The sequence below is a fragment of the Lithobates pipiens genome, unplaced genomic scaffold (assembly GCF_037356315.1).
Source record: "Lithobates pipiens isolate NorthernLeopardFrog02 unplaced genomic scaffold, aLitPip1_a1.2 Scaffold_19, whole genome shotgun sequence".
Lineage (NCBI taxonomy): Eukaryota > Metazoa > Chordata > Amphibia > Anura > Ranidae > Lithobates > Lithobates pipiens.
In genome coordinates this window covers 559,910,623-559,929,175 of record NW_027507764.1, presented here as the reverse complement: position 1 = coordinate 559,929,175, position 18,553 = coordinate 559,910,623, and positions in this window count along the sequence as shown.

The following is an 18,553-nucleotide window of genomic DNA, read 5'->3' as shown; positions in this document are numbered from 1 at the left end:
TGCCGACAGCTATTCTCTTTATCTGGGTCGTGCCACTTTGACCGGCAAAAATAATTTATATTATTTATTGTTTCACTTGTGAGAAGTCTGTTGCCGGGGCCTCTGAGCTGGGAATCGGCTTGGAGACATAACCGGTCATTCTTGGCATAATAATGATGTGTAGGAAGCAAGATGACCGCTTTGAAAAGATCCGGAGTCTGGAGATGGAAAACGTCTCCGTATTTGGACGTTGTCGTATGAGAAAAAGCTAAAGAAGAAATTCTGGGCAAGAACACCTTTTTGTTTGTATGTTCATCCACTCCATGCAGCTATTTAGCATAGGAGAATGTGCATTACTTAAAGGAGAAGTACAGCCAAAGCTCGTTGGTTGTACTTCTCCTGTGGATGACAGGAGTGCAGTTCATTCTGCACTCCTGTGACTCGTTTTCAGCAGACATAAGCCTGCTGTCAGGGGATGTCACAGAGCCGGTCCAGGCCAGGGGAAAGATCATGAAAATAAAGTTGGGATCTGTCCACAACCCTGGACCGGAACCTGGCTCAGCCTCTCAGCGATCCACTGAGAGCCTGAGCCAGTTGCTCCCACCCCCCACCACAGCCCAGTGCTTCAGTGGCAGAGCAGAGAGTCACTGACAGTCACTGACAGTCACCATCAGGGAGCTTTGAGCATCTTTGATCGCTCAGTTCTCAGTGTTAGAGCCGGCGGAGGACAAATGCAGCATCCACCTAGGTAAGTATGTGTAGCTGCTGATTTGGTTACTTAGCAATCCGCCAATCACCCTGCTGCCACACTCCCCACGATCAGTTAAGACAATGGACAGTTGTTAGCATGATTTCGCTTAGTTTACTGCAGGATACAACTTGGGTGAAACAAGGGTGCCATATGAGATGCCCATAGCATTTGGTACATTGCACGACAATACTGAATAGCCTTGGTTTGGAAATAGTTGTACATCTAGTATTCTCAGCAAATTATTGAAACACTACTTTTCACTTCCAATTTTGACATCTGTCTCCTCTCAGGGGAGAGGAGACAGATCGTGTGTTCATACTATGTATGAGCGCCGATCTCTGTCTCCTCCTAGTCAGCCCCCTCCCCCTACAGTTAGAACACACATAGGGAACACAATTAACCCCTCGGTCGCCCCCTAATGTTAAACCCTTCCCTGCCTGTGACACTTATACAGTAATCAGTGCATTTTTATTACATGCCTACTATTACTACACCATTGTAAGTGTATTCTAAGATTTATTTTATTTATATTAAAGATGCTTACTTACTGCACTTAGAGGGCGCGGTTCTTTGACCTTTGCTATAGTGCGTTTTTTATAGCACTGATCTCTGTATAATTGTCATTGGTCCCAAAAAGGTGTCAAAATTGTCTGATGTATCTGCCACAATATCGCAGTCACCGCATTACTAGTAAAAAATAATAATAATAACAATAAAAAATGCCATAAATCTATCCCCTATTTTGTAGACGCTATAACTTTTGCGCAAACCAATCAATATACGCTTTTTGAGATTTTGTGAATATAAGGAGGAGATCAGTCCTCTAATATGAGTATTACCATTACAAATTGATTCGAAGCTTGAGGGTTGGGTCATTTAATACCTATTTTCAGTCCACTCCACTCCAGTCCGGTCACTTGATCTGGCTCCTCTAAGTCAGCCCGCGACACCTGCAGGGGAGAGCAGGGAGGGCCAACAATGGATACACCATGACCACTTCTGGCTTTCCCAGCCATTGTCAGCACTCTCCCCTGCAGCCACCACTGACTGACACAGGGGATTGTGATTGGCCCAGAGAGGGCTGAAAATAGGTACCGTAAGTATACAGATCTTTTTTTACACAGGTTAGTCAGTATAGGCATTAGAAGGGGGCATTTTCAAGACTAGTAAGTTTTTAGCTTGAATTCTACTTTAAGCATTTGATATAGGTTAGGTAGGTAAAGCTGATCCAGGCTGATATAAAGAACACAAAAAACACAGATCTGTGATCAATAATTAAGTGCAGTGGTGGTTGATAGTATATTTTCTGGGGGGGAGGGGAGGCAAGCAATGCACCCACAGCCCCGAAAACCCTGTAGGTGGCTCCATTTCTCTCACTTACAGGGAGATCATCCAGTGGGGGGTGTCAGCATCCACACTTGCACCCCGGGCACCTGCATCTCCCTTGTCCCCATCCTGCACTCAGTGGGAGCTGCTTAGGAGATCAGATCTGTGGGAGCCGTTGGGAGACAAGCTGTCACTTGTAAACACAGAAGCTGGACTTCTGTGTTTACAAGTGATAGTGGTGAGCAGGGAGCAGTGGGTTTGAGCCAGATGTGGTGGAACTAAGTTCCACCAGGTTCCAGCTGAAAAAAGCCCTGTATAGAGATATCTATCTATATAGAGATATCTATCTCTATACAGATATATCTATATAGAGATAGATAGATATATCTATATAGATAGATATATCTCTATGTCTATATCTATCTATCTATCTATCTATATATATATATATATATATATATATATATATATATATATATATATGTGTGTATATATATATATATATATATAGAGAGAGAGATAGATATCATATTGTCAAAAGTATTGGGACACCTGCTTTTGCACGCGAACTTTAATGGCATCCCAGTCTTAGTCAATATTGGGATTCAATATTGAGTTAGCCCACCCTTTTCAGCTATAACAGCTTTGACTCTTCTTTGAAGGCTGTCCACAAGGTTTAGGCGTGTATCTATGGGAATGTTTGATCATTCCTCCAGTTGCTCATTTGTAAGGTCAAGCACTGGTGTTGGATGAGAAGGCCTGGCTTGCAGGCTCTGCTCTAATTCATCCCTACAGTGTTCTATTGGGTTGAGGTCAGTACTCTGTACAGGTCAATCAAGTTCCTCCCCCCTAAACTCACTTCTCCATGCCTTTATGGACCTTGTTTGTGCACTAATGCACAGTCATGTTGGATCAGGAAGGGGCCATCCTCAAACTGTTCCTACAAAGTTGGGAGCATGAAATTGTCCAAAATGTCTTGGTATGCTGACGCCTTAAGAGGAACTGGGACGAAGGGGGCCAAGGCCAACCCCTGAAAACAAAAAGAAACAACCCCACATCATAATCCACCCTCCACCAAATGATTTGGACCAGTGCACAAAGCAAGATCCATAAAGACATGGATGAGCGAGTTTGGAGTGGAGGAACTTGACTGACTGATAGAGGTTCTAACAATTTCCCCTGGCTTTTCACTAACAGAAAAGAAAATGCCTCTGGCTGGATCCAGGCTCTAAACTAACATTCTTCTCAAGTTTACTAACCTGAAACAGGCAATCCTGAACATATCTGGCCAATGATTAGAGTGGTGTATTATCATTCATACAAGTCCCATGGCTCTAATGAGCGGATTGCAATAAATAGCAGAAGATTCATGTAAATCTAAATGAGATTGGGAAATAGAAACGTGAGATGTCACTGACATGCCAGTAATCTGACTTCTCCAGTTACAGCAATGAAAACAGGAGCCAGAAGAACAGAGGGAATCAATAGAGGAAATATGGATTATGTCTGATGAAATGAAAGCTGGAGCTATTGAGGTTATTTCATTATATTGGTGATGTTCGTGCATATGAAACCAAAGAAAAGGGGGTAATGTTATACATAGACATAGACATATTGACACCCGGGCCCCATTAAAATCTATGGGAGCTTAACCTTGTTTTTTTTAAAAGGGCCAAATTGCAAGCTTTTGGTTAAAAAAAAAAGGCATTGGTAGCTGGGCACTGCCATGGGGGACAGGTACCAATGCAAAAAAATATATATATATCCTGTCTAAACTGGGCCTTGTATGTGTATGTGTGAATGTGAGTTAGTGACCTTAGAAGCTCCTTGAAGGAAGCGACTGATGTGAATGTGCAATATATGTGTAAAGTGCTGTGTAAATTGATGGTGCTATCCAAGTACCTGTATTAAAAAAAATTAATTAACTAAATAAAAAATCCCATTTAGTGAGGAGAGGATCTTTTATTACAGCTTAATCGCTAAAGGACCGAAATAATTTTCCCCCTTAATGACCAGGCCATTTTTTGAGATTCGGCACTGCGTCGCTTTAAGGGTCCGTTCACACAGGGGCAACTCAGATCTGACTTCAGGTCGCCCCCTAGTCGCCTCAAGTCGCGCTACATGTAAAAATCAATGCAAGTGAATGAGAGCCATCTTAATGCACACTACTGAAGTCGCTCTGACTTCAGAAAAGGTTCCTGTACTACTTCAATCCGACTTGTAGGCGACCGGTACCCATTGATTTCAATGGAGGTCGCCTCCAAGTCGGCTCTCCGTCTATACGGAGGCGACTCTAACAGAATTATCAGCTCTCAAGAGGTAACTCCAGGCCAAATTTATGAAAAAAAATTGGCGTAGGTTCCCCCTCCGAGAGCATACCAGGCCCTTAGGTCTGGTATGGATTTTAAGGGGAACCCCCCTTTGCCGTAAAAATGGCGTGGGCGTCCCCCACAGATCCATACCAGACCCTTATCCGAGCACGCTACCTTCTGCTAGTTCTTTTACTAACGGAGGAGCCCGGCATTCTTCTTCGCCGCCGACGCCCTCTTCTTCCGACTTCGGGGGTCTTGTCCCCCTCTCTTCTGTTCTTCTTGCCGGGCCACCGTGTCTTCTTCTAGTTCTTTTACAAGCGTGTTCTGTCATAGTGAGCGGAGACAGCGATGAGGCAACATCTCCAGAAGAGAAGAACAGAAGAACAGAAGACGGCGGCGGCGGCGGCGGCAGCAGCGGCGACAGAAGACTGGGCCACCACTTGTAAAAGAGCTAGAAGAAGGCGCGGTGGCCCGGCAAGAAGAACCAAAGAGCGGGACAAGACCCCCGAAGTCAGAAGAAGAGGGCGTCAGCGGCGAAGAAGAATGCCGGGCTACTCCGCTAGTAAAAGAGCTAGCAGAAGTTAGCGGAGGAGTCCGGCGAGAAGACCCCCCAAGACGGAAGAAGACCCCCGGAGCTGTGCAATAAACTATTTTAACCCTTGTGTGTTGTGTTTTTTTTTTTACTTTTTTTTCACAGGTGAATGGGTAGGGGTACATTGTACCCCATACTCATTCACATAGGATGGGGGGCCGGGATCCGGGGGCCCCCCTTATTAAAGGGGGCTCCCAGATTCCGATAAGCCCCCCGCCCGCAGACCCCGACAACCAAAGGCCAGGGTTGTCGGAAAGAGGCCCTTGTTCTCATCAACATGGGGACAAGGTGCCTTGGGGTGGGGGGGCTGCGCGGCCCCCCCAAGGCACCCCCCCATGTTGAGGGCACGCGGCCTGGTACAGTGCTCGCTCGTCCCCACTCCCTTTCCTGGCCGGCCGGGTAGCGTGCTTGGATAAGGGTCTGGTATGGATCTTGGGGGGGCCCCATGCCGTTTTTTCGGTATAGGGGGTTCCCCTTAAAATCCATAACAGACCTAAGGGCCTGGAATTCTCTCGGAGGGGGAACCCACGCCAAATTTTTTAAAATAAATTTGGTGTGGAGTTCCCCCTTGAGAGCTCATTCTCTGATTGGCCGCGGAAAAAGTCCCCTGGCCTGGGGCAACTTAAAGTTGTGTTGTAAGTCGCCCCAAGTCGTGTTTAGGTCGTGTCCAAGTTGCCTCCAAAAGTCGTGTTGAAAGTCGTGTTGCCCCTGTGTGAACGGACCCTAACTGACAATTGCGCAGTCAACCGACGCAGTACCCAAACAAAATTGACGCCTTTTTTCTTTTACAAAAATAGAGCTTTCTTTTGGTGGTATGTGATCAGTGATCACCTCTGCGGTTTTTATTTTTTGCGCTATAAACAAAGATCGACAATTTTGAAAAAAATGTTTTTTTAACATTTTTTCTATAATACATATCCCAAAAAAAATAAAAAATAAAATAAAAATGTATTTATCAGTTTAGGCTGATATGTATTCTTCTACATATTTTTTTGTAAAAAAATTGCAATAGCTGTATATTGATTGGTTTGCGCAAAAGTTATTGCGTCTACCATCTATGGGATAGATTTAGGAACTTTTATTTTTTATTGTTTTTAATGCTAATGGCGGCGATCTGTGATTTTTAGAGATACTGTGACATTGCGGCGGACAAATCTGACCCCAAATTACACTTTTTGGGGACCAGTGATATTATTACAGTGCTATAAAAATGCACTGATCAATGTAAAACTGACACTGGCAGGAAAGGGGTTAACACTAGGGGGGCGATCAAGGGGTTAACTGTGTTCCCTAGGTGTGATATAACTATAGGGGGGGTGGGCTGCCTGGGACATGACAGAGATCACTGTTCACGATAACTGGGAACAGTAGATCCAAGTCATGTGATCTGTCAGAATGGAGATCCGCCTTGTTTACAAAGGCAGATCCCCATTCTGCCTCTGTACTAGGCGATTGTGGGTCGCTGGCAGACATTGAGTCTGCCCGACCCACGCGCCCACCCGCAATTGCGCCTGCACTGTGGGTGCGTGCCAAGTCCTGCTGGAAAATGCAATCTCCATAAAGCAGAGGGAAGCATGGAGTGTTCTAGAATTTCCTGGTAGAGCACTGTGCTGACTTTGGACTGGATAAAACACAGTGGGCCAACACCAGCAGAGCACATGGCTTCCCAAATCAACACTGAATGTGGAAACTTCACACTGGACCTCACACAACTTGGATTCTGTGCCTCGTGCCTCTCCCCTCTTCCACCAAACTCTGGGACCTTGATTTCCAAATTAAATGCAAATTTTTCCACAGTCCGTGATGATTTGGGGAGCCATGTCATCTGCTGGTGTCGGTCCACTGTGTTTTATCAAATCCAAAATCAGCGCAAAATCAGCGCTCTAACAGGAAATTCTAAAGCAGTTCATGCTTCCCTCAGTGCTGACCAGTTTTTATGGAGATCCTGATTTCATTTTCCAGCAGGACTTGGCACCTGCCTACACTGCCAAAAGTACCAATACCTGGTTTAATGATCATTCACGATATCACTGTGCTTGACTGGCCAGCAAACTTGCCTGACCTAAACCCCATAGAGAATCTGTGGGGTATTGTCAAGAGGAAGATGAGAGACTCCAGACCCAACAATGCGGACAAGATGAAGGCCGCTATCAAAGCAACCTGGGCTTCCATAACACCTCAGCAGTGCTGATCGTCTCCATGCCACGCCGCATTGATGCAGTAATTCATACAAAAGGAACCCCAACCAACTATTGAGTGCATATTATACTGTGTATGGACATACTTTTCAGTAAGCCAACATTTCTGTATTAAAAATAATTTTTTTATCGTTCTTATGTAATATTAAAATTAATTAATATTCGAAAAAATTCCCATGTACACAAGTATTTACACCTTTTGCCATGACACTCAAAATTTAGCTCAGGTGCATCCTGTTTTCACCGATCATTCCTGAGATGTTTATACAACTTGACTGGAGTCTACCTGTGGTCATTTCAGTTGATTAGGGAACAAAAGGAAGTGCCACTTAAGTGCAATAAATTTAGTTTGGTTTAATGACACAACAGGTAATGCACTTACAGGAAGGAGATTAAAAACAGGCTCATCTTTGTGCTGGTGGCATGTGGGGCAGTCCGGTCTGGTCCCTAGTCCATCCTATTCCACAGGAAGGCAGCGATGGGAGACGAGGTGTTCGGTCCTTTACCTGCGGCCTCCAAGAAGTCTGCTAAGTCCGATGTGGAACACAGGTGGAACACAGGTGGAACGCAGGTGACGACGGAAGAGGAACCAGAGGAAGCAACAAGGAGTGGGGAATCTGGAAAGAACAAAAAGGCTACGCGCTCTGAGTCTACTGCTCCTTCTACAGGCCTGTCATTTTTTTTCCAAAAGCACCTGAAGGACTCTCAGACCATGATAAACAAAATTCTCTGGTCTGATGAAACAAAGATTGAACTCTTTGGCCTAAATGCCAAGCGTCATGTCTGGAGGAAACCAGGCACCGCTCATCACCCGACCGATATTCCTACAGTGAAGCATGGTGGTGGCAGCATCATGTTGTGGAGATGTTTTTCAGTGGCAGGAACTGGGAAACTAGTCAGGATCGAGGGCAAGATGAATGCAGCAATGTACAGAGACATCCTTGATGAAAACCTGCTCCAGAACGCTCTGGACCTCAGACTGGGTCAAAGGTTTATCTTCCAACAGGACAATGACCCTAAGCACACAGCCAAGATAACAAAGGAGTGGCTACGGGACAACTTTGTGAACGTCCTTAAGTGGCCCAGCCAGAGCCCAGATTGAACCCGATTGAACATCTATGAAGAGATCTGAAAATGACTGTGCACTGACGCTCCCCATCCAACCTGATGGAGCTTGAGAGGTCCTGCAGAGAAGAATGGGAGAAACTGCCCAAAAATAGGTGTGCCAAGCTTGTAGCATCATACTCAACAAGACTTGAGGCTGTAATTGGTGCCAAAGGAGCTTCAACAAAGTATTGAGCAAAGGTCGTGAATACTTATGTACATGCAATGTTTTCCATTTTTTTATTTTTAATGAATTTGCAAAGATTTCAAACAAACTTCTTTCACATTCTCATTATGGGGTATTGTTTGTAGAATCTTGAGGAAAATAATAAATTTTGGAATAAGGCTGTAACAAAACAAAATGTGGAAAAAGTGAAGTGCTGTGATTGTGAATACTTTCCGGATGGGCTGTAGTTACATTTGAAAAATGGAGATATGTAAAAAATGTACAACGTCAGGGATGCCTCTGTGAAGTTATTGTACGACCAATAAAATCAGCTGCTGCATCTCTCCCACCCCGCCTTTCACCAGACTCTCACCGACACATTCCTCAGGCTCTGTTCATGCATGGACAATTGGTTGTACAATATGTATGATGGCTTTCATGGTAGCTGTGACCCACGCAGTTGATCCGTGTCACTAATCCTGTGTAAGGACTTCTTGGAGGTCTATGTGGGAGGGAGGTGTTAAATGAAAAGCGTTCTGTAAAATTAGCACTTACAGTTTTCTGTCTTTCATCTGATCTAATGGCTGATGTCAGCAAACAGGACAATTTCCTACAAAGAGCTGAAAGACATTCCTGACAGTTCAACCTGCACCAGAACGGCCTCAATGTTACACCTGTTTAGAATGGAGAAATATTAAACTGAACTCTGGGATAAGCAAATATTGTCTAACTACAAGAGTTGTGTATTCTTACTTGAATCACGGGGCACTTTATGTATTTCTTCCAAATCTATGCCATCAATCATCCATTGGAAAACGTTTTGCAGGAGCTTCCTGTAATAAAGACCGCTTATTGCTGCTCTCTCTCCTCGTGTAGAGTGACCGGTCTTGTCTCCACCCCCTCCTGTAGATTTCTGCAGGCAGCCTGTAGTGCGTGGAGCCTGCTGGGCCCCTCCCACAGCGCTGCTCTCTGTACAGGCTATATACAGCACAGTGATGATGCCACTCCTACTTTCACAAGGTAATATCCAGCACGGCAAAATCAGTTGGTGCACACAAGTAGATTTATATCCTTTGTGGCTATTGAGAAATATGTTTAAAAAAATTGGTAAAAAATTTTGGTAAAATTGCAGTTTAAAACCACTTCCCGTCCAAGGTACGTCATATGACGCCATGGATATTGAATGGGGATACCTGTAGCTGCAGGTTTCAGCCAGCCATTCTGTGCACCGCAAGAACAATCATAGCGGCAATTCAGCCGCTTGATCATTCCTACAGTTGGTAAGAGGGGACACCGCCCTCCCCCCCCCCCGCCACCCTCCGGTGCTTTTCCGGGCTCACCCATACGATCGGTGAACCGGAGAACTAATCGGTCTCCGCCGGAAGTTTACCATACAGATTCCTCAGTCATCTCTATGGCCCACGGAGGCCCAGGTGTGACATTATGATGTCATGTCCGGGGTGGCGGAAGTAAACAAAGCCGAAGACGTGGCTGGAAAGGCAGAGTGAGTTTATTTATTTTATCTCAGCCTTTCCAGCCTGGAGGAGAGATGTGGGGTCTTATTAAACCCACATCTCTCCATAAAGAGGACCTGTCACACACTATTCCTATTACAAGGGATGCTTACATTCCTTGTAATAGGAATAAAAGTTATCAGAATTCTTTTTGGAACGAAAGATGATGGTCAGGTGGTCACTGTATCTACTATCGACTAAAGCCCCGTACACACGAGAGAACTTATGTCCGACAGACTTCCAAAGGAGTTCTCCCGGAGTTCCGACAGAGTTCTGACGGACTTTTCGACTGAGCGGACTTGGCCACACACAATCACACTAAACTCAGACGGATTCGAACGTGATGACTTACGACTGGACTCGAATAAGGAAGTTCATAGCCAGTAGCCAATAGCTGCCCTAGCGTCGGTTTTAGTCCGTCGGAATAGCATACACACGAGCGAATTTTTCGGAGGGACCGGGTCCGGCGGAGTTCCGTCGGAAAAATTTGAAGCATGTTCCATATTCTAAAGTCCGTCAGACTTTTGCGAATCAAAAGTCCGTTGCAGCCCACACACGATCGAATAGTCTGACGGAATCATTCCGTCGGACTTTGGATGTTCAAAAGTCCGCTCGTGTGTACGCGGCATAAGAAATAGTTGGATGTCGGTGCTCAATGGCCGATAGTGGATCCAGTCGTACGGAATACAACGGAGTGGAAGAAAGTTCATGGGACAGAGGTGGTGAAAGACCTCCCAAACACAACCCTCCCAGGACCTTCACCTCCATGCCACGAATGGGACTTAACCCCATTTTGATTGCACCTAGGCTCCTATCCAACCTCCTATCAGCCGAAATCCACCTATAAAACATCAGAAGCCACAGCCTCATAGCCTGCTGGCGTAGGAATTGCCTTTGCTTTGTACTCCATATATATGAAGTACCTGATAATACATCAACAATACAGACATGATCGCAGATGTTGAAATGCGGGGCAATTTAGGAAAAGCGATCACAGGTCAGTTTGTTTTAGTATAAATCACACAAATAGGAAACATAAGGGGAATACAAAGACATTGAATTTCAAAAGTGCCAACTTCCCTAAAACTATGATCCGTGCTAGAAGATAATAATTGGGATGAAATCTTAGGAACAAAGAACAAGGAGGAAAAATGGGTATGCTTAAGAGCATATTAAATAAGGGCATTAGCCAGTGCATCCCAACGGGAAATTAATTTAAAACATCTAATAAAAGTCCTGGGTGGCTTAACTTCAATGTAAAAATGCATATAAAAGCAAAAGAGAAGGCCTTCAAAAAATACTAGGCTGAGGGATCATCATCAGCATTCCAGCTTTACAAAGAATGCAACAAGAAATGTAAGGGTTCAATCAGGGCGGCTAAGATAGAGCACAAAAGGCACATAGCGGAGGAGCAATTCTTTAAGTACATAAATAGTAAGAAGGGAAACTGGTTACTAAGGATGGAGAGATGGTGAAGGTATTGAATTTATTCTTCTCCTCAGTCTTCACAAGGGAATCGGGGGGGCTTCAGTAACCAAAACTGCAATGTTTATCCTCATGACATGTCACAGGAAGCACCTTCATGGCTAACAGAGGACAGAATTAGAAGTAGACTTGAAAAACTCAACATTAATAAGTCACCGGGACCAGATGGGTTGCACCCGAGAGTCCTTAAAGAACTCAGTCAAGTAATTGTCAGTCCATTGTTCCTAATTTTTACGAACAGTCAGCTGACTGGTATGGTACCAGCTGATTGGAGAAAAGCCAATGTAGCACCAATATTTAAAAAAGGGCCAAAAATACATCCTTGGGAATTACAGACCAGTTAGCCTAACATCAATAGTATGCAAGCTCTTAAAGGGGATGATAAGGGACTATATACAAGATTTTAGTAATGACAATGGTATCATTAGTAGGGATGAGCTTCGAGTTCGAGTCGAATTCATGTTCGACTCGAACATTGCCTGTTCACCAAACAGCGAACAATTTGGGGTGTTCGTGGCAAATTCGAAAAGCCGCGGAACACCCTGTACAAGACTATGGGAGAAATCTAAAGTGCTAATTTGAAAGGCTTATATGCAAGTTATTGTCATAAAAAGTGTTTGGGGACCTGGGTCCTGCCCCAGGGGACATGTATCAATGCAAAAAAAAAAGTTTTAAAAAATGACGTTTTTTCGGGAGAAGTGATTTTAATAATGCTTAAAGTGAAACAATAAAAGTCTAATATTCCTTCCTAAATTCCTAAATTTTGTACCGGGGGGGGGGGGGGGGGGCGGGTGTGTATAGTATGCCTGTAAAGGGGCCCATGTTTCCCGTGCTTAGAACTGTCCCTGCACAAAGTGTAATTTCTGCAGGAAAAAAAGTCATTTAAAATCACTTGCGGCTATAATGAATTGACGGCTCCCTGTAATACAGAGAACAGTCATTGAAAGTCATTGATAAAAAAATATAAAAAAAGCGTGGGGTTCCCCCAAATTCAATTACCAGGCCCTTCAGGCCAGGTATATATATTAAGGGGAACCCCGCGTCAAATGAAAAAAAAAAATGACGTGGGATTCCCCCCAAATATCCATACCAGACCCTTCAGGTCTGGTATGGATTTTAAGTTGAACTCCACGCCAAATTTAAAAAATAAATGGCGTGGAGTTCCCCATAAAAATCCATACCTGACCCTTTATCCGAGCACACAACCTGGCAGGCCGCAAGAAAAGAGCACCTTGTCCCCATGTTGATGAGGACAAGGGCCTCATGCCCACAACCCAGGCCGGTGGTTGTGGGGGTCTGCTGGCGGGGGGCTTATCAGAATCTGGAAACCCCCTTTAACAAGGGGACCCCCAGATCCCGGCCCCCCGTTTGAAATGGTAAGGGGGTACAAAAGTACCCCTACCATTTACCAAAGAAAGTGTAAAAAATAGTTAAAAAAGACACACACAGTGGGGTGATCCCCATCAACATGGGGATAAGGTGCTTTGGGGGGGACCCCAAAGCATCCTCCCAATGTTGAGGGCATGTGGCTTGGTACAGTTCAGGAGGAGGGGGCCGCTCTCTTGTCCCCCCCTCTTTTCCTGCGGCCTGCCAGGTTGCGTGCTCGGATAAAGGGTCTAGTATGGATTTTTAGGGGGAACTCCAAGCCATTTTTTTTTTAAATTTGGCGGTCTGGTATGGATATTAGGGGGGAACCCCACGTAATTTTTTTTAAAAATTTGACACAGGGTTCCCCTTAATATCCATACCAGACCTTAAGGGCCTGGTAATTGAATTTGGGGGAACCCCACGTTTTTTTTTTTTTTTTTTTAATCAATGACTTTCAATGACTGTTCTCTGTACTGGATTTGACAATTCATTATAGCCGCAAGTGATTTTAAATGACTTTTTTCCTGCAGAAATGACACTTTGTGTAGGGACAGTTCTAAGCATGGGAAACATGTGCCCCTTTACAGGCATACTATAGACACCCCCTAGGTACGAAATCTAAAGAAATATTACTCTTTTATTGTTTCACTTTAAGTATTATTAAAATCACTGCTCCTGAAAAAACTGACGTTTTTAAAACTTTTTTTTGCATTGATACATGTCCCCTGGGGCAGGAGCCAGGTCCCCAAACACTTTTTATGACAATAACTTGCATATTAGCCTTTAAAATTATCACTTTTGATTTTGAACGTTCGAGTCCCATAGACTTTAATAGGGTTCTAAAGTTCACACGAAGTTTAGGTCTGTTCGCAGGTTCTGGTGCGAACCGAACCGGGGGGGGGGGGGGGGGGGGGGGTGTTCGGCTCATCCTTAATCATTAGCAGTAATCAGCATGGAATCACAAAGTATCGCTCTTTCCAAACCAATCTATTAACCTTCTATGAAGAGGTGAGCTGCCATCTAGATAAAGGAAGGCCTGTAGACGTGGTGTATCTGGATTTTGCAAAAGCATTTGATACAGTTCCCCATAAACTTTTACTATACAAAGTAAGGTCCGTTGGCATGGACCATAGGGTACATGGATTGAAAGCTGGCTACAGTGGCGAGTTCAGAGGGTTGTGATAAATGGGGAGCACTCAGATATGGTCCGGGGTGGAAAGTGGGGTTCCCCAGGGTTCTGTCCTGGGACCAATCCTATTTAATTTATTCATAAACAACCTGGAGGATGGGATAAACAGCTCAATCTCTGTATTTTCGGACAATGCTAAGCTAAGCAGGGCAATAACTTCTCCACAGAATGTAGAAACATTGCAAGAAGATCTGAACAAATGAATGGGGTGGGTAAACATGAGGTTTAATGTAGAAAATTTTAAAATAATGCATTTGGGTGACAAAAATATGAATGCAATCTACTCACTAGGGGGAGAACCTCTGGGGGAATCTAGGATGGAAAAGGACCTGAGGGTCCTAGTAGATGATAGGCTCAGCAATGGCATGCAATGCCAAGCTGCTGCAAGCAAAGCAAACAGAATATTGGCATGCATTAAAAAGGGGATTAACTCCAGAGATAAAACAATAATTTTCCTGTTCTACAAGACTCTGGTCCGGTCGCACCTGGAGTATGCTGTCCAGTTCTGGGCAATAGTCCTCAGGAAGGATGTACTGGAACTGGAGAGAGTCCAGAGAAGGGCAGCAAAACTATTAAAGGGTCTGGAGGATATTAGTTATTATGAGGAAAGGTTGCGAGCACTGAACTTATTCTCTCTGGAGAAGAGACGCTTGAGAGGGGATATGATTTTTATATACAAATACCGTACTGGTGACCCCACAATAAGGATGAAGCTTTTCTGCAAAAAGGAATTTAATAAGACACCAGACCATTCACTAAAATTAGAAGAAAATCGGTTTAACCTTAAACTACCTAGAGGGTTCTTTACTGTAAGAGCAGTTAGGATATGGAATTCTCTTTCACAAGCAGTGGTCTCAACGGGGCGCATTGATGATTTAAAAAAACTATTAGATAAGCACCTGAACGAACACAACATACAAGGATATACAATGTAATACTGACATATAATCACACATATAGGTTGGACTTGATGGACTTGTGTCTTTTTTCAACCTCGCCTACTATGTAACATATGTTCGGGGAGGACTGTATAGGCATTCCACACACCTGCCTGCAACTCCATCTGCTACACCCTTATCACTCTGTTACTGCTTGAGCATTGGACCAGTGATATATATGGAGTTTGACTTAATGGCGGAATATTAGCCTAAATATACTATCTCAGCTGAGGAATTGTTCAACTCCTATCTCTGGACTTTCAACTGCCCAAATTTTCCTTACTCCCTTGCAAAGTAATTGTTTGTGTGCATGTGTGTATGTGCAGCTGTGAGTCCTGATCTTAGACAACATTGTCTAAATTTTAACTACATGGTTTGGTGAAGGTATTTTTGTAATGTGCTGCTTTTCTAATTAAAGTTGGGATTTTTTACTATTTAACCGGAGTGTCCCACTATGTGACTTCCTTGTAAGATGGTCTGTTTCCCTTTCTATACGTTTAATTATACCCCTATCCCCCTCAGTATAGCCCACACACTTAAATACTTTTTTATCTGTATTACTTTGCATAGTATTTCACAGGTTTTGCAAGAAAAATACCCCAGCAGGGTCCTGTAGTTACCCTACAATCACACCTATGTGCTTTTTAGTGCTTTTTGCAAAAATGCACTACAGTCCATGTAACATGGTTTCCTGTGGTACGCGTTCACATCTATGTGTTTTTCAGCCGTTGTGTTTTTGGAAAGGGTTAGGGTCGGGACTTTTTTCCTGCAGCAGATTGCATTTGCTTGTAATAGAATTCAGTACACTTCAATGTTGCATTTTTGATGTGTTTGTTGATGCATTTTGTGGGTTGTTTTTCCTTTAGAAACACTGTAGCTGGTCTCTACAATAGGCACCAGAGTTAGACCTAGTGCACGCAGTAATCAGCACTCAGTAACAGAGCTGATCTCTCCCTCTAAAGTACAATAAGCACCAGAGTGGGACTCGATGGAATCGGTAATCGGCACTCGGTAGCAGAGCTGCCCTTCCTCTGCAGTACAATAGGCACCAGAGTTAGACCTAGTGCACTCAGTAATCAGCATTCAGTAACAGAGCTGGTCTCTCCCTCTGAAGTACATTAGGCACCAGAGTTAAGCTGGCCATAGACTAATCAAATTTCAATTCATGTATGGGCAGTTGATCCATCAATAAACTTCAGTACAACCAGCCTATTGGACTTTTTTCATGCAATGACTGCCACATAGCCACAAGCAATCATCATTGTATTCTGACAGCTGGGAAACCTCCTACTGTCTGAATACAATAGCTCCGGAGGGATTCCCCCATCAACACTGAGGCTGTTACTGTGTTTATGGGGGAATTTAGTGATTTTCTTTCCTTCAAGCAGTGCAAAGAAAATTGGTTAATGTATGGCCTGCCTTAGACCCAGTGCACTCAGTAATTGATTAAATAGAGAAAGTTGAAAACGCTTTGGGGGTGGGGGGGGGGGGGGCAAGCCAGGATAGCCAGCTTCAAGCGCCATCAGGGTTTGGTCTTGAAATCTGGCCACAGGCCCAACTGAGGCCACATAGTTCATAGAATTTCTCCTTAAAAAGTTGTGGAGAATGCAGCATAGAAGAATTATATGGTTAAGTTTATATTCCACCATCTTGATTGGCATAAGGAATAGGCGGAACCGGCTGGCCATTATCCCAAAAGTATTCTCCACCACTCTTCTTGCTCTGGACAGCCGGTGATTAAAAACCCTCTGGTCAGGGTGAGGGTCCTCATGGGGAAGGGCCACAAGTGATCACCCAGCCCAAACGCTTCATCAGCAATGCAGACCAGCCACGTTGTCTTCTGGAGGTGGCAATCCCAAGCCACCAATCTGGAGCTGTCCGTAAAACTCGGTCTGGGCGATGACTCCACCATTCGACATCTGGCCATTCTTGCCCACGTTCACAGAGAGAAAATCATATGTCACCGACACCCCCGCCAGCATCACAATACTATTAAACCCCTTGTAGTTGTAATAGTATGACCCCGAGTTGGGGGGTTGGACTATGTGGATGTGTATCCTATCTATTGGGATACAATATCCCATCTGTTGGGAAAATTCCCACCACTGGGCAAATTGGGAGGCCACAGTTGAAGGAAACTGTGGAGAGAAACAAGAAAAAAATGAATTAGGACTTTTGCACATAACATTGCAAGCAGATTAGACACAAACATTCTTGGCCAACATCAGTATAACATTTATTTGAAGAAGTATTTAAATACAATTAACCTAAGGTCCACTTTATCAGATTCCTTACCCCCTCTGATGGCCCATTGCAAAAATTTTAGGGGGGTGGGGAGATGTTTTGGACAGGTAACCCTCTCCACTTCATTGAGAGCTGAATGCATAAATAATGTGTATTGCTTTGTGTATGGGTTTGGCAAAGTCAGCAGATAGAGTATTGGTATTGGTTGACTTAGCGGTTGGGGGGAGGGAGGGTTCCAAATGATTTTGTGACCCCAAAAAAAGCCTCTGGCACTCTGCCTGAATTTAAAGACACAAATAACATTTGTACATATTTTAGGGGGTGTTTAGGGTAAGCACTACTATGGAGCTGACAAAATACATTGTTAAGTGACTAGGCTAGGTGTGTATGGGCCCAGGATAGCATGCTGGGAAGGTTAGTGAAGGCAAATATGCATGAAGAACAAAAATGAAGCATTAAAAACTCCCCGCATGCATGAAGACAAAGATGACTTTCACAGCATATTACACTCATGGTAATTAGGGAATGATGAAATAAATAAAATACATTAGTAAACATTAAATACATAGAATGTGATATTAAAGGAGAAAACTTACCTTAATATAGTCCTTCTGCAGGACCTGATTAATGGCAGAATAGGTCTCTGGAATAATGATCCCCAGAGCCTGGGGGGAGATTCCTGCAGACTTCTCCCTGTCGCCAAGTACTGCAAGGTAGTGATGAGCCTCTGTTCAGGAGTGATGGCTTGCCGCATGCAGGTGTCCTGCTTCATAATATAATGGGACAGTAAAGCCAACAGACGGTGAAAAACGTTGTCCATCATCCGGAGATAATTCCTGAAATCATTAGGATTATTTTCACGGATCTCCCGCAACAAAGGCATATGAGAGAATTGGTCGTTCTGGAGCAACTAATTCTTTATCCATGAACTCCTCCTCACCCTGTTGATGGATTGGGCTTGGGTCAAAGTAAGAACCCCAATACCATGCCCCTGCACAGCACAAACTCTATTATGACTGAGTACATACCCGCAACTTGGCTTCAAAACGGCCGGCTGGTCAGAACGAACCAACAGAACGCACTGAAAATCAGAAAGGCCTGAGAAGAGCGAGCTGAAAATCAGAAACGAGCAGACAAGAGCGCACTGAAAATCAGATACGGACTAGAAATAGCACACACTGAAAAAAGACATGTGAACTGACTACACACACTGAAGAACAGATACAAACCCACAAGCACAAACTGAAGAGCAGTAACGAACTGAAAAGCATGAGGCTGAAAATCGCAAATCGTCTCTCACCAAACTTCTACTAACACGAGATTAGCAGAAGGAGCCCAAAGGGTATCGCACTGGCTATCAAACTTCCTCTTTATAGTGCCGTTGTAC